This window comes from Heterodontus francisci, chromosome 2 (assembly GCF_036365525.1).
Source record: "Heterodontus francisci isolate sHetFra1 chromosome 2, sHetFra1.hap1, whole genome shotgun sequence".
Classification (NCBI taxonomy): Eukaryota; Metazoa; Chordata; class Chondrichthyes; order Heterodontiformes; family Heterodontidae; genus Heterodontus; species Heterodontus francisci.
In genome coordinates this window covers 63,970,394-63,986,481 of record NC_090372.1, presented here as the reverse complement: position 1 = coordinate 63,986,481, position 16,088 = coordinate 63,970,394, and the positions used below count along the sequence as shown (strand labels likewise).

Sequence of the window (16,088 nt, the reverse complement as noted above, 5' to 3'; positions counted from 1 at the left end):
TGGCTATACAATGTATCATATAGTTCGGACATTTACAACAATTGACAGCTTACCATATAGCAATGGACATCTATGGATGTAGCAACAATAGCTGTAGCTGTTGTATAGAAGTATCGGAGATGAATCATAGATTGTCATCATCGACAATGATGGGCAAACCATCGCCATTATCAAAAGTAGGTACAGTTGTAGCCCTTGACTCCCCTTGATTGGTGTACAGCTCAGATGGAGAGGGGCGTCATGACGGAGTGATGTAGAAGAACATCTAGGCCAGTAGGTCCAGTTGTGACATAGAAGGGTAAGTTTTTCAGTCTGGCTGAGAGATCAGTGCATCATAAATTTTGCACTTCCACACTGAATTGCCTGGGGTTGAACATCATTTCATCAGCATGACGAGCTCGTGGTCTGGTTGGACTCTACTGTGTAAATATGCCTATTTGACTGAAACTTATGAAACTCTCTGTGCTTTTGGAGATTTATGCAATATATCAGCTACTGTATATTTAACTTCCTATTTAAAATGCCATCTCATACAAACAACTGCGTCCTTTCATCAGTCTATTGTTTTAGCAGCTATAATTGCCCAGAAGACAAAAATCTGACTCTTCCCAAATGCCAATCAAAAGCAAGGTGCAGTAACACTGTGTAATTATCCATGGGCCTCCACAGCTCATACAGCTTTTGTTTATGCCACAACCCTTGCTGTCAATACAAGTGGAAGAACATCTGTAGAACAACCTCAGTCAGAGGTTGTCGGGAATAGAGCTGATTAAGTAACTGGTTGGTCTTGGGGGATTCTCTTCAATGATTTTGAAAGAGCATTCCAGTGAGTTTAAAGGATGTCAGGGCTATTGTTTGTGCTTCCTGCAGATATTTAACTTTTGACACCAGCACAAATTGGACACAACTTCTGTCAAAATGTGGTACAAAATCAGAATTAATGAGCAGAGGTGGCTGTACTCCTTCATGAAATCTCAATAACTAGGAAATCAGTGCCTCCACCACACAGATTCCTGAACCAATGTCAGTGATAAGTTCAGTTCCACTCAATAAGATTATTCAAGAAAAAGGGCTTGAAATTAGGGCGGCACAGTGGCGCAGTGGTTAGCACCACAGCCTCACAGCTCCAGCGACCCGGGTTCAATTCTGGGTACTGCCTGTGTGGAGTTTGCAAGTTCTCCCTGTGTCTGCGTGGGTTTTCTCCGGGTGCTCCAGTTTCCTCCCACAAGCCAAAAGACTTGCAGGTTGGTAGGTAAATTGGCCATTATAAATTGCCCCTGGTATAGGTAGGTGGTAGGGAAATATAGGGACAGGTGGGGATGTGGTAGGAATATGGGATTAGTGTAGGATTAGTATAAATGGGTAGTTGATGGTCGGCACAGACTCGGTAGGCCGAAGGGCCTGTTTCAGTGCAGTATCTCTAAAAACTAAAAAAAAATTGTTCTGTGCTAATTCGCTCCATGCTGAAGAACTTTGAAAGAATAGCTAGGGATGAATTTAAGGGCCTTAAGTGCAGGGATCCCATCTTCAAGAGCCCACCCCCAGCTGCTAATTTAATTCCAGTGGTGGCAGGAAGAGATCCTTAAGTGATTACAGATTGGCCACTTAAGAGTTGGCCTCTGAGTGGGAATGCTGTCTTCGGCAACTCCCGGCCCTGACTTAATTGCGATGCAACGGGAAGGCGAAGGGCTCCCTGTCTTCCGTCACAATTCTATGGGCCACTCCGCCACCCAGCCCAGCCACCCGCCTCCTAGCCTGTCTCTGGGAGGGCCCACTAAATTCCGCCCATTGTGTGCAATGCTGATTTGATGCCAACATTTCCGTTTTTAAATGCCAAGCTCCAGACTCGTCCTTTCTTAACATTGCACAGCTGAACATAACATTAAATGTCATGAAAGACAACCACCCCTACCTCCAACAACAGCACTATTTAAAGGGACCATCAACAACTTAAAGTGTAATTGCTTGGTTAATTATTCTGGCTGCTGATGCAATTATATGTATTTTAGGAGCTTTCCTATATTTGCCCAATGCCTCAATAATCATGTAAAAACCTGCGCTGAAACAAGTTGTGTCCAGACATGGGTGGCCTGGTAAGCCTTTCTTTTGGAATTGAGCATGACTGGGAGAATGAAAAGAGGTCACACAGAGCAGAACAAACTGCTGGAAGAGGGAGGAGGAGGGGCCATATCCCCCAAGAGACTTGAAGGAGCAATTTTTCCACTTCAACTTCAGCGAGGACCAATGCTTGAGACATCTTTGCTTCATCAAAGAAGCCGTGACTGAATTCTGCCAACTGCTGCAGCCACAACAGCACTTCAAAGCAGGGTAAGGAATGCATTATCTGTAGCTGTGAAGGTGCCGTGGCTATGGACTTTTATACATCTGGCTTCTTTCAGGCAGCTGCTGGAGATATGAGCAACATCTCACAGTTTGCAGTACACTGCTGCATAAGGGGCGTCAGTGACGCTCTCTATACCCAGAGACAGCTTTATCTCATTTCCTCTTGTCAGAGATAAGTAGGCAGAGTAAGCACAAGGATTTGCATGAATTGCAGGCTTTCCCATGATGCAGGGTGCCATTGACTGCATGCACATGTCTTGCATCTGAACTCATCCATTTTCCTGAAACAAAAGGGATTCTACCCCCCCAGTGTGCAGCTGATGTGTGGCCACAGGCAGCGCAACATGCAGTCTTCTGTGCCAACTGTATTTAACCCATCATGGAAATTCAAAAACTGGTTTCAGGACTGCAAGAGTTATTCACTTATGTCATAAGTCATGACTCTGATCCAGAACCCGTGCATAGCCAGCCCAAAATGAAAGCTATGCTGCCAAAGGAACATTCTAGAGCATATGACCAGCACCTCAAGCAATGCTTCTGCTGCTTGAACTGCTCTGGAGGAGCCCTGCAGTACTCAGCTGAGTGGGTATCAAGATTTATGGTAATATACTGCATGCTGCACACCCTGACCATAATGAGGGAACAGTCCTTGCCACCGCCTGGGCAGACAGGTGGCAGATAAAGTTCAATGCAGAGAAATGTGAAGTGATTCATTTTGGTAGGAAGAACATGGAGAGACAATACAGAATAAAGGGCACAATTCTAAAGGGGTTGCAGAAGCAGAGGGACCTAGGTCTATATGTGCATAAGTCATTGAAGCTGCAGGACAGGTTGAGAGAGTGGTGAATAAAGCATACAGTATCCTGGGCTTTATTAATAGGGGCATGGAGTACAAGAGCAAGGAAGTCATGTTGAACTTGTACAAGACACTAGGTCGGCCTCAGCTGGAGTATTATGCCCAATTCTGGGCACTGCACTTGAGGAAAGACGTGAGGGCATTGGAGAGAGTACAGAAAAGATTCACGAGAATGATTCCAGGGATGAGGAATTTCAGTTATGAAGATAGATTGGAGAAGTTAGGACTGTTTTCCTTGGAGAAGAGAAGGCTGGGAGGTGATTTGATAGAGTTATTCAAAATCATGAGGGGTCTGGACAGAGTAGATAGAGAGAAACTATTTTCACTCATGAAAGGATCGAGAGTACAGATTTAAAGTACTTGGTAAGAGAAGCAAAAGTGATATGAGGAAAAAAAGTTTCACGCAGTGAGTGGTTAAGGTCTGGAATGCACTGCTTGAGAGTGTGGTGGAGGCAGGTTCAATTGAAGCATTCAAAAGGGAATTAGACAGCTATCTGAAAAAGAAGAATGTGCAGGGTTATGGGGAGAAGGCCAGGGAATTGAACTGAGGGAGTTGCTCTTTCAGAGAGCCGATGCAGACATGATGGGCTGAATGGCCTCCTTCTGCAGTGTAACAATTCTGTGATTCTGTGAAATAGCTTAAAAATCAGAGAATAAAAGATCTTTTTTTAAAAAGCCTCAGCTACCTTGTAAGTGGTAAGGTTAGTACTACTAAGTGTAATTTATTAATAATTACTAATGAGAAAGTGCTGCTTGGACAGAGTATAAGGTTGTGAGTTGTGTGGCAGAACTTCACTGACGAGGGGAAGGAGGTGCTCTTTGGTCTCTTTCTTTTCTTTTCTGCCTTTTCAGCCTCAACGGTACAGGGGAAGAAGCTGATTGGCAAGTAACTAGTAAGTTATTCTACTTATTGCACTTATTACACGAGCAATAATTAGTTTGCAAGTTAAGTAATGGCAGGGCAGCTTGGCCAAGTGGAATGTGCCTCCTTTGGTATGTGGAACGTGTTGGATGCACCATATGGCCTTGACAAAAACATCTGCAAGAAGTGTCACTGACTGCAGAAGCTGGAGCACCGGGTTTCGGAACTCCAGCGGCGGCTGAAGTCACTGTGGTGCATTTGTGAGGCAGAGAACTACGTGGATAGCACATTTCGGGAGGTAGTCACCCCGGAGCTTAAGAAAGCACAGGCATAGAGGGACTGGGTGGATGCCAGACAGACAAGAAGGTCAAGGTAAGTGGTGCAAGAGTCCACGGAGGGCATGCCACTTTCTAACTAGTATTCAGTTCTGAGTACCAATGGGAGAGAGGGTTCCTCTGGAGAGTGCAGTGAGAGTCATGACCAGAGCACCATGGATGGCTCAGCTGTGCAGGGAGGGAGGACAAAAGACAAGAGAGCAATAGTACTTGGGGATTCTATAGTTATAGAAACAGATAGGCTTTTCTGTGGTTACAGACATGATTCCAGGATGGTATGTTGCCTCCCTGGTGCAAGGGTCATGGATATCATCGAGTGGCTACAGAGCATTCTGGAGGGCAAAGGGGCACAGCCAGAGGTCATGGTCCACATTGGTACCAGCGATATAGGAAAAAAGAGGGATGAGGTCCTGCAGGCTGCGTTTAGGGAGTTAGGAAAGAGATTAGCAAGCAGGACCTCAAGCGTATTAAGCTCCGGATCTCCCAAGGCCACGTACTAGTGAATACAAAATAGGAGAATATACCAGATGAATGCGTGGCCAGAGAGTTGGTGCAGGAGGGAGGGCTTCAGATTTCTGGGCCATTGGGACCGGTTCTCGGGAAGGTGGGACCTGTACAAACTAGACGGTCTACGCCTGAACAGGACTGGGACGAATATCCTTGCAGGAAGGTTTGCTAGTGCTGTTGGGGATGGTTTAAAGTAGTTTGGCAGGGGGATGGGAATCTGAGAGCAGTTTCAGATAGGGCAATTTCAGAGCAGGGAACATGCGCCAGAAAATTAACAAGTGACTCTGAAAGACAGAAGAAGCAAAGGTTAAAAAGTATGCAGCACAGGAATTTGGCAGTTAAAAATTATTTTAAATAATTATTTAAATACAAGGAGTACAGCAAATAAAGTCGATGATCTGATGGCACAGATAGACACATGGCAACATGATATCATTGCTATCATGGAAACTTGATTTAAAGAGGGGCAAGAATGGCAGCTCAACCATGTGCCTACCCCAGTGTTTTTGTCATGTCTGTGCTTTGAGCCTGATTGTTCTAGTTTTCTGTCAATTAACACCCTGTCTGCACTAATGCTTTGTCTTTCAGCACAGCATTAACATACCGTTTGCCTTTGCTCCATGACCTTCTGGTCAGTTATTCTCTGTGACCTTGTCCTATCAACACCTTCTCTTTGGTTATCTCTTGTCCCTCCCCCACTTTAGTCTCTGCTAGTTCTGATGAAGGGTCACTGACCTGAATTGTTAACTCTGCTTCTCTCTCTACAGATGCTGCCAGACCTGCTGAATATTTCCAGCATTTCTTGTTTTTATTTATTATTTAGAGATACAGCACTGAAACGGGCCCTTCGGCCCACCAAGTCTGTGCCGACCAACAACCACCCATTTATACTAACCCTACATTAATCCCATATTCCGTACCACATCCCCACCACCTACCTACACTAGGGGCAATTTACAATGGCCAATTTACCTATCAACCTGCAAGTCTTTGGTTGTAGGAGGAAACCGAAGCACCTGGCGGAAACCCACACGGTCACGGGGAGAACTTGCAAACTCCGCACAGGCAGTACCCAGAACTGAACCTGGGTCGCTGGGGCTGTGAGGCTGCAGTGCTAACGACTGCATCACTGTGCTGCCCGCAAATTTTATTTCAGATTTCCAGCATCTGCAGAATTTTGCTTTTATCTTCTCAGATTTCTGTCTGCAGTTCCATCCCCTGGTATTCAGAGGCAAATTGCAGCGGCCATTTTGGCTGCTAGTTTTTTAAAAATTATGGTAAGATTTTTTCCCTGAAAAGTCTAATGTAAGTTTCCAATCAATGAAATTAATATTTCATGTTTGGCATATGGGGTTTTCTTGACACTGGGCTACAACCCCTGTGCAAAGGTTTGTGCCAAGTTGGTGCTGAACTCCTCCATCCTTTCTCACATTGCCAGGGATAGACACTGCCACGTTGCACCACAGACATTTGACAAAATTATTGTTTCAGCCTCAGACATGGGGGCAATTAGTCGTAACATAAAGTATATAGCTAATCTAATGCCATCAAAACACAGTCTGATTTAAAACACATTTCTCCCTATAAATAATGTAGCTAAGCATACAAACATCAATGGAGAGCAGCACAACTGTATTAACTAGCTAGCAAGCAAAATAGGATGCAATACCAATGCAAATTACTTCTGTTGACAGAATAGAGCTACCTACACCATGTCACAGGGTGGTAGATGGATGTTGTCGGATGACCTCTATGGATTCACACTGTGTCAGGAATGCAAATTCATCCAATAAGCCATAAAACTCAAGGAGAGGATTGTTATTGTGGTTATTGAGGTGAGGCAGTAGAAAAATCAGCAGTAGGAACACAGAACATTTCTCACACTGCAATTGTCACAAGCTAATTTAACCCATGGTCAATGTTTGTGCAACTTCTACACATTCTTGTAATATGTGTCTGAATACAGGGCAGCCAACAAAAGGGCAGTGATCTTCAAATCAGGAGAATTTTATAGGATGGAGAAGATAGTACTTCAGAAGAGTCATGTAAAACAGAAAAGCAGAGAGGGACAGGAAGGGACAGAGAGATTAACGGTACGTAGCCAAGACTAGTTTATTCATCCTGACAGGCTGTTAAACTAGATCCTGGATTCTAAAATGCAGAAACAACAGAATCTTTTATGGACAAAAAGTAATTTGCTCACCAAAAGTTGGTGACAACATTAGAAAAACACAATTGCAAATAAAGAGCACCCTTCAGTTCCTCCAATAAAGTGATTCACTTATGTCTATATCTCAGTCTATCACTGTTGATTCCAATACAGCTCTGACAAGATAATTAATAACAGAAAGACTTTCTGCAAAGGTTTGAGCAGTTGTAACTGCATGTACATTCAATTATAAAATGTTTAGTCACTATCTGTAAGATTGTACTCCAGACTAACCAATTTATGGCCTAGCCAAATCTCTTACCAATTAGCAAATGTACACATATCACGTAGAACAAAGAACAAAGAACAAAGAAAATTACAGCACAGGAACAGGCCCTTCGGCCCTCCAAGCCTGCGCCGATCCAGATCCTCTATCTAAACATGTCGCCTATTTTCTAAGGGTCTGTATCTCTTTGCTTCCTGCCCATTCATGGATCTGTCTAGATACATCTTAAAAGACGCTATCGTGCCCGCGTCTACCACCTCCGCTGGCAACGCGTTCCAAGCACCCACCACCCTCTGCGTAAAGAAATTTCCACGCATATCCCTCCTAAACTTTTCCCCTCTCACTTTGAACTCGTGACCCCTAGTAATTGAATCCCCCACTCTGGGAAAAAGCTTCTTGCTATCCACCCTGTCTATACCTCTCATGATTTTGTACACCTCAATCAGGTCCCCCCTCAACCTCCGTCTTTCTAATGAAAATAATCCTAATCTGCTCAACCTCTCTTCATAGCTAGCGCCCTCCATACCAGGCAACATCCTGGTGAACCTCCTCTGCACCCTCTCCAAAGCATCTACATCCTTTTGGTAATGTGGCGACCAGAACTGCACGCAGTATTCCAAATGTGGCCGAAGCAAAGTCTTATACAACTGTAACATGACCTGCCAACCCTTGTACTCAATACTCCATCCTATGAAGGAAAGCATGCCGTATGCCTTCTTGACCACTCTATTGACCTGCGTTGCCACCTTCAGGGAACAATGGACCTGAACACCCAAATCTCTCTGTACATCAATTTTCTCCAGGACTTTTCCATTTACTGTATAATTCACTCTTGAATTGGATCTTCCAAAATGCATCACCTCGCATTTGCCCTGATTGAACTCCATCTGCCATTTTTCTGCCCAACTCTCCAATCTATTTATATTCTGCTGTATTCTCTGACAGTCCCCTTCACTATCTGCTACTCCACCAATCTTAGTGTCGTCTGCAAACTTGCTAATCAGACCACCTATACTTTCCTCCAAATCATTTATGTATATCACAAACAACAGTGGTCCCAGAACAGATCCCTGTGGAACACCACTGGTCACACATCTCCATTTTGAGAAACTCCCTTCCACTGCTACTCTCTGTCTCCTGTTGCCCAGCCAGTTCTTTATCCATCTAGCTAGTACACCCTGGACCCCATGCGACTTCACTTTCTCCATCAGCCTACCATGGGGAACCTTATCAAACGCCTTACTGAAGTCCATGTATATGACATCTACAGCCCTTCCCTCATCAATCAACTTTGTCACTTCCTCAAAGAATTCTATTAAGTTGGTAAGACATGACCTTCCCTGCACAAAACCATGTTGCCTAACACTGATAAGCCCATTTTCTTCCAAATGGGAATAGATCCTATCCCTCAGTATCTTCTCCAGCAGCTTCCCTACCACTGACGCCAGGCTCACCGGTCTATAATTACCTGGATTTTCCCTGCTATCCTTCTTAAACAAGGGGACAACATTAGCAATTCTCCAGTCCTCCGGGACCTCACCCGTGTTTAAGGATGCTGCAAAGATATCTGTTAAGGCCCCAGCTATTTCCCCTCTCGCTTCCCTCAGTAACTTGGGATAGATCCCATCCGGACCTGGGGACTTGTCCACCTTAATGCCTTTTAGAATACACAACACTTCCTCCCTCCTTATGCCGACTTGACCTAGAGTAATCAAACATCTGTCCCTAACCACAACATCCGTCATGTCCCTCTCCTCGGTGAATACCGATGCAAAGTACTCATTTAGAATCTCACCCATTTTCCCTGACTCCACGCATAACTTTCCTCCTTTGTCCTTGAGTGGGCCAATCCTTCAATCCTTTCTCGAGTTACTCTCTTGCTCCTTATGTATGAATAAAAGGCTTTGGGATTTTCCTTAACCCTGTTTGCTAAAGATATTTCATGACCCCTTTTAGCTCTCTTAATTCCTCGTTTCAGATTGGTCCTACATTCCCGATATTCTTACAAAGCTTCGTCTTTCTTCAGCCTCCTAGACCTTATGTATGCTTCCTTTTTCCTCTTAGCTAGTCTCACAATTTCACCTGTCATCCATGGTTCCCTAATCTTGCCATTTCTATCCCTCATTTTCACAGGAACATGTCTCTCCTGCACGCTAATCAACCTCTCTTTAAAAGCCTCCCACATATCAAATGTGGATTTACCTTCAAACAGCTGCTCCCAATCTACATTCCCCAGCTCCTGCCGAATTTTGGTATAGTTGGCCTTCCCCCAATTTAGCACTCTTCCTTTGGGACCACTCTCGTCTTTGTCCATGAGTATTCTAAAACTCCTACTGAAACTTCAACCACCTGGCCGGGCTCTTTCCCCAACACCAGGTCCAGTATGGCCCCTTCCCGAGTTGGACTATTTACATACTGCTCTAGAAAACCCTCCTGGATGCTCCTTACAAATTCTGCTCCATCTGGACCTCTAACACTAAGTGAATCCCAGTCAATGTTGGGAAAATTAAAATCTCCTATCACCACCACCCTGTTGCTCCTACATCTTTCCATAATCTGTTTACATATTTGTACCTCTATCTCACGCTCGCTGTTGGGAGGCCTGTAGTACAGCCCCAACATTGTTACCGCACCCTTCCTATTTCTGAGTTCTGCCCATGTTGCCTCACTGCTCGAGTCCTCCATAGTGCCCTCCTTCAGCACAGCTGTGATATCCTCTTTGACCAGTACTGCAACTCCTCCACCCCTTTTACCTCCCTCTCTATCCCGCCTGAAGCATCGATATCCTGGGATATTTAGTTGCCAATCATGCCCTTCCCTCAACCAAGTCTCAGTAATAGCAATAACATCGTACTCCCAGGTACTAATCCAGGCCCTAAGTTCATCTGCCTTACCTACTACACTTCTTGCATTAAAACAAATGCACCTCAGACCACCAGTCCCTTTGCGTTCATCATCTGCTCCCTGTCTACTCTTTTCCTTAGTCACGCTGACTTCATTATCTAGTTCCTTACAGGCTTTAGTTACTACATCCTTACTGTCCACTGACCTCCTCATTTGGTTCCCATCCCCCTGCCACATTAGTTTAAACCCTCCCCAACAGCGTTAGCAAAAGCACCCCCAAGGACATTGGTTCCAGTCCGGCCCAGGTGTAGACCGCCCAATTTGTAATAGTCCCACCTCCCCCAGAACTGGTCCCAATGTTCCAAAAATCTGAACCCCTCCCTCCTGCACCATCTCTCAAGCCACGCATTCATCCTGACTATTCTTTCATTTCTACTCTGACTATCACGTGGCACTGGTAGCAATCCTGAGATTACTACCTCAGAGGTCCTACTTTTTAACTTGGCTCCTAACTCCCTAAATTCTGCTTGTAGGACCTCATCCCGTTTTTTACCTATATCATTGGTGCCTATGTGCACAACGACAACTGGCTGTTCACCCTCCCCTTTCAGAATGTTCTGCAGCCGATCTGAGACATCCCTGACCCGTGCACCTGGGAGGCAACATACCATTCGGGAGTCTCGTTTTCGACCACAGAACCGCCTATCTACTCCCCTTACAATCGAATCCCCGATAACTATAGCCCTTCCACTCTTTTTCCCGCCCTTCCGAACAGCAGAGCCAGCCACGGTGCCATGAACCTGGCTACTGCTGCCTTCCCCTGGTGAGCCATCTCCCTCAACAGTATCCAAAATGGTATACCCGTTTTGGAGGGAGATGACCACAGGGGACACCTGCACTGCCTTCCTGCTCTTTCTCTGCCTTTTGGTCACCCATTCCCTTTCACCCTCAGCAATCCTAATCTGCGGTGTGACCAATTCGCTAAACGTGCTATCCACGTAATGTACATATGATACAGACAACTTTCAGATGATATTGGTCACTCATGTTATCTGCCCTCAAACTGGATAGTAAATGATGCACATTGCAGTTACTCATCTTTGATGTATTTGTAAAACTTGTCCTTTAATCCAATTCGCAGCACAAAAAAAACCAGTTAATGACCGTTTCTAACATAGTCATTTAAACATAATAAATTTTTACTATGTTTGCCCGACAGTTTTTAAAACTGCAAATGCAGCATGGATTATGTTTAGGAACCATGGACAGTTCATCATAGATTAAGGTTTATTAAAGATATCTGTTACATTGTATTTCCTAACTATTGTATATGGATCAGTAGCATTTTTACCAATAACATTCAGTCCCATTGCACTATACAATTGTATTCATGAGGAACCTACAGTGCTGACTTCTGGAGATTCCTTGGATTTTCTTGCCTGTTTTCCCCTTTAGACAAGTTCTGGAACAATGTGATTCCAAATGGATAGTAGCATAATTGTGACATTTATATAGAAATAAAAGTCCAGTAACTTTCAACATGTTACTGAACTTGTCTCGCAAGCAAAAGTAATGCGTACTAGAGTGTAAAAATCGAGACATTCCCTAAGAATTTAAAATGAGTTTACAAAACACAAGCCTTTAAACTTGTGTTGTAAAATAACCTAGCTGTTAAATTATTTTAAAACACAAGGTTAAAGGCTCGGAGCAGGCATGTCCAACCTTTTTGCGTGGGGGGCCACAATACAAGTTTTGGCTTACATAGGGGACCAGTGAAACAATTTCGGAAAGATAAAGGCATTAAAAATTTATCTTACTCTTCATCAAAACAACAACAAATTTGCATTTTTGTGAAGAAACTTTAAATGAGAAAACTACTTTATTGCCTTACTTTCTCGTCACTATGTTGTACACTGATTAAGTGAGATACCTGACATTTTTTGCTTGCACAAGTAGTCAATGTCTGTCCACACACTTGTGTAGCAATGTGAAGTATTCTGGATAGACGTCCATCTGTGAGGAATGATTTCGATTGCTCTCTCCCTCCTCTCTCTTGGTGTCTGCTTGTCTGTCTGTCTCTCTCTCTGTCTTTCTCTCTCTCTCCCCCTCCCTCTCTGTGTGTGCCTCTCTGTGTTGTCCCCCATTCTGTGTGTTGCTCCCTCTCCTCTTTGTGTTGCTTCCCCTCGTGTCGTCCCTCCACCTCTGTGTCGTCCCTGTGCTCTCTATCCACTCTCTCTCTGTCTCCCCCACCTCTCCCTCAATTTGTCCCCCTGATTTCTCTTTCTGTCCCCATCTATCTCACCCATTCTCTCTCTCTGTCCCTCCCTCTCTATCCCCCTCTGTCCCCACTCTCTCTCTCTCCCCCACTCGCTCTCTCAACCTAATCTCTCTCTCCCATTCTCTATCTCCCTCTCTCTCTCGCCCTTCCACTTTCTCCCTCTCCCTACTCTCTCTCCCCCATTCTCTTCTCTCTCTGTCTCTCTCTCCCACTCTCTCTCTCTGTCCCCTCTCTCCCACTCTCTCTTTTCTCCCTCTCCCACTCTCTCAAACCCTCTCTCTCCCCCCCACTCTCTTTTTCTCTTTTCCTCTCTCCCACTCCCTCTCCCCCCGCCTCTCCCCCACTTTCTTTATCTGCCCCACCCACCCTCTCTCTGTCCCCTGTCCCACTTTCTCTCCCCTCTCTCTCTCCCCTTCTCGCTCCCTTCCACTCTCTCCCCCCACACTTTTTCTGTCTTCCCCCTCCCACTCTCTCTCTCTTTATCTCTCTCTCTCCCCCTCTCTCTTTCCCCCCACTCTCTCTCCTCCCCTGTCTCTCCCTCACTCTCTCTCTGTCCCCCCCAACTCTCCCTCTGTTCCCCATCCCATTCTCTCTCCCCTCTCTCTCTCTCCCCTTCTTTCTCCCTCCCACTCTTTCTCTCCCCTCACTCCCTCTGTTTCTTCCCCCCTCTGTCTCCCCCCCCATTCTTTATCTCTCTATCCCCCCACTCTCTCACCCCCACCCCACACTCTCTGTCTCTCTCCCCTCCCCCCGAGCTTTCTCTCTGGCCGATACTGGAAATCGGAACCCTCCAAAAACTCCGAATCTATCTGAAGTTCAGAAAGCGCTGCTTCAGCAACTATCAGCTGTGAAACTGACACATGAATTTTTTTAAATGCCAGTCCATAGAAGCCAAAAGGAAATTTCCCATCCCTGAAATTACCAATCACGAACCCCAAAATTGTGTACCACGGACACTGCTGTCTGTGTACGGACATGTTGCTGACCCCTGCACATTGCACACAGGCTTTCCGGCAGGCCTACCAATGCACCAAGCATTTCATTGTGCATACCCACTAGCATTTTCCTGTAGCCCCATTGATGTGCTCATCTGTGCCTTCTGTAGTAGAACTTGTGTGTGACCTCACCCTCCAGTGAGCTGGCACCTGTCCTATCCCTGCCCTCTGTCCTGGCTGCAGGCACTTGTGCCTGGTGTCTCACCACATACACATCCTGCCTTTATGCCATTTTCTAAATTACAAGCAGTGTCAGTATCTGAGCTGGTGGCTGCTAGTGTTAAGTTTCATGTCCTATTCATAACTTTAAACATGGACTGTATTCAATACAGCATCTTCTGGAACTGAATTTTCCTTTTTGTTTTAAATGAACCCTCTCTATCTCTTCATGCAACTCCTTGTCTCTCAGCCTCTCCATGTCTTTATATCTCAGTATCTTTCCTTAAATCCCTATCTGTGTATCACTATATCTTGACATCCTTTACATCTCTGCCTCTTTACCTTTGTACAAGTTATTTTTAAAATCTCTTTTCTCTCTCTCTCTCTGTCTCTCTGTCTAACAGTGAGGATGGTATGAACCGCCTGCAACAGGACATAGATAGGCGAGTAGAATGGGCAAAGAGGTGGCAGATGGAATTTAATATTGACGTGTATGAGTTGATGCATTTTGGCAGGAGGAATAGGGAGAGACAATATATATGAGAGACAATATATACTTAATGGCACAGTTCTAAAGAATGTGCAGGAACAGAGGGACCTGGGGGTGCATGTGCACAGATCTTTGAAGGTGACAGGACATATTGAGAGAGTGGTTAGTAAAGCATATGGGAACTTGGGATTTATAAATAGAGACATTGAGTACAAAAGCAGGGAAGTTATTCTGAACCTTTATGAAGCTCTGTTTAGGTCCCAACTGGAGTATTGCGTCCAGTTCTGGTCACCACACTTCAGGAAGGAAGTGAGGGTCCTTAAGAGACTGTAGAAGAGACTTACCAGAATGGTTCCAGGGATGGAGGATTTTAGTGACAAGGTTAGGTTACATAAAAACATACGAATTAGTAGTAGGAGTAGACCACTCGGCCCCTCAAGCCTGCTCCGCCATTCAATAAGATCATGGCTGATCTGATTGTAACCACATTCCCGCCTACCCACAATAAGCTTTCACCCCCTTGTTTATCAAGAATCTATCTACCTCTGCCTTAAAAATATTTAAAGTTTCTGTTTCCACCACCTTTTGAGGAAGAGAGTTTCAAAGACTCACGACCCTCTGTGAGAAAAAATTTCTCCTCATCTCTGTCTTAAATGGGCGACCCCTTATTTTTAAACAGTGATCCTCGTTCTAGATTCTCTCACAAGAAGAAACATCCTTTCCACATCCACCCTGTCAAGACCCCTCAGAATCTTATATGTTTCAATCAAGTTGCCCCTTACCCTTCTAAACTCCAGCAGATACAAGCCTCGCCTGTCCAACCATTTCTCATAAGACAACCCACCCATCCCAGGTATTAGTCTAGTAAACATTCTCTGAACTATTTCCAATGCATTTACATCCTTCCTTAAATAAGGAGACCAGTACTGTACACAGTATTCCAGATGTGGTCTCACCAATGCCCTGTATAGCTGAAGCATAACCTCCTTACTTTTGTATTAAATTCCCTTTGTGATAAAGAATAACATTCTATTAGCTTTCCTAATTACACACTCTACCTGCATACTGACCTTTTGCAATTCAGGCACTAGGACATCCAGATCTCTCTGCATCTCAGAGCTCTGCAAATTCTCAGTTAGATAATAGGCTTCTTTTTTATTCTTCCTGCCAAAATGGATAATTTTACATTTTCCCACACTTTACTACATTTGCCAGATCTGTGCCCACTCACTTAACCAATCTATATCCCTTTGTAGCCTCCTTATGTATCTTCATAACTTACCTCTTGTGGGAGAATCTTACAACGAGAGGTCGCTGTTTAAAAATAAGGGGTTGCCCATTTAGGTTACATACCTCTTACCTGGGAAAGTGGAGCAGCAGTCGGCAGACCTGGGAGGAATCCAAAGCCGAGCAGGAGCTATAAATCCAGACCGGGGCTCGAGGGCCTCACTTACCTGGGAGAGTGGTGCAGCAGTCGATGGTCTCTCTGGCTGTGTCTGCAGCACGCTGGGTTCAAAAGTGTAAAAAAACTTACAGTGACATCACGGGATCTGTAAGCTGATTGGTTGGTAAGTAACAGCTGTTATTGCCTGTGAAGAGCTCAAAATCATAGAAAAAAAAGGTTTTTATTTTAAATCCTCAAACAGCTGCCTTGCAAGTGGTAAGGTTGGTACTATTAAGGTTTTAGTTAGTGTAATTTAATATTAATTACTAATTAGAATAGTGCTGTTTGAACAGAGTATAAGACTGAGTCGTGTGTGAGGGATTTCACTGACTCGGGGAAGGAGGTGCGCTCTGGTCTCTTTCTTTTCTTTTCTGCTTTTTCAGCCTCCACGGTACAGAAAAGAAGCTGATTGGTAAGTAATTGGTAAGTTTACTACTTATTACATTAACAATAACTGGTTGGTAAAGTTGAGGTATGGCAGGGCAGCTGGGCTAATTGGAATGTGCTTTTTCCCAGGGTGGAAGAGTCAGTTACTAGGGG

The 16,088-nt window shown here is 44.6% G+C and overlaps 1 long non-coding RNA gene across 1 annotated transcript in view; it reads right to left on the bottom strand.

Moving 5' to 3' along the window:
- LOC137379561 (uncharacterized) overlaps positions 1–15,599 on the bottom strand; it is a 69,717-nt gene extending 54,118 nt beyond the window's left edge. Inside the window, exon 1 of the long non-coding RNA XR_010976859.1 lies at positions 15,559–15,599. This is a non-coding gene — a long non-coding RNA (uncharacterized lncRNA). The remainder of the gene's footprint in view (positions 1–15,558) is intronic.
- Between the last annotated feature and the right edge of the window lie 489 nt (positions 15,600–16,088).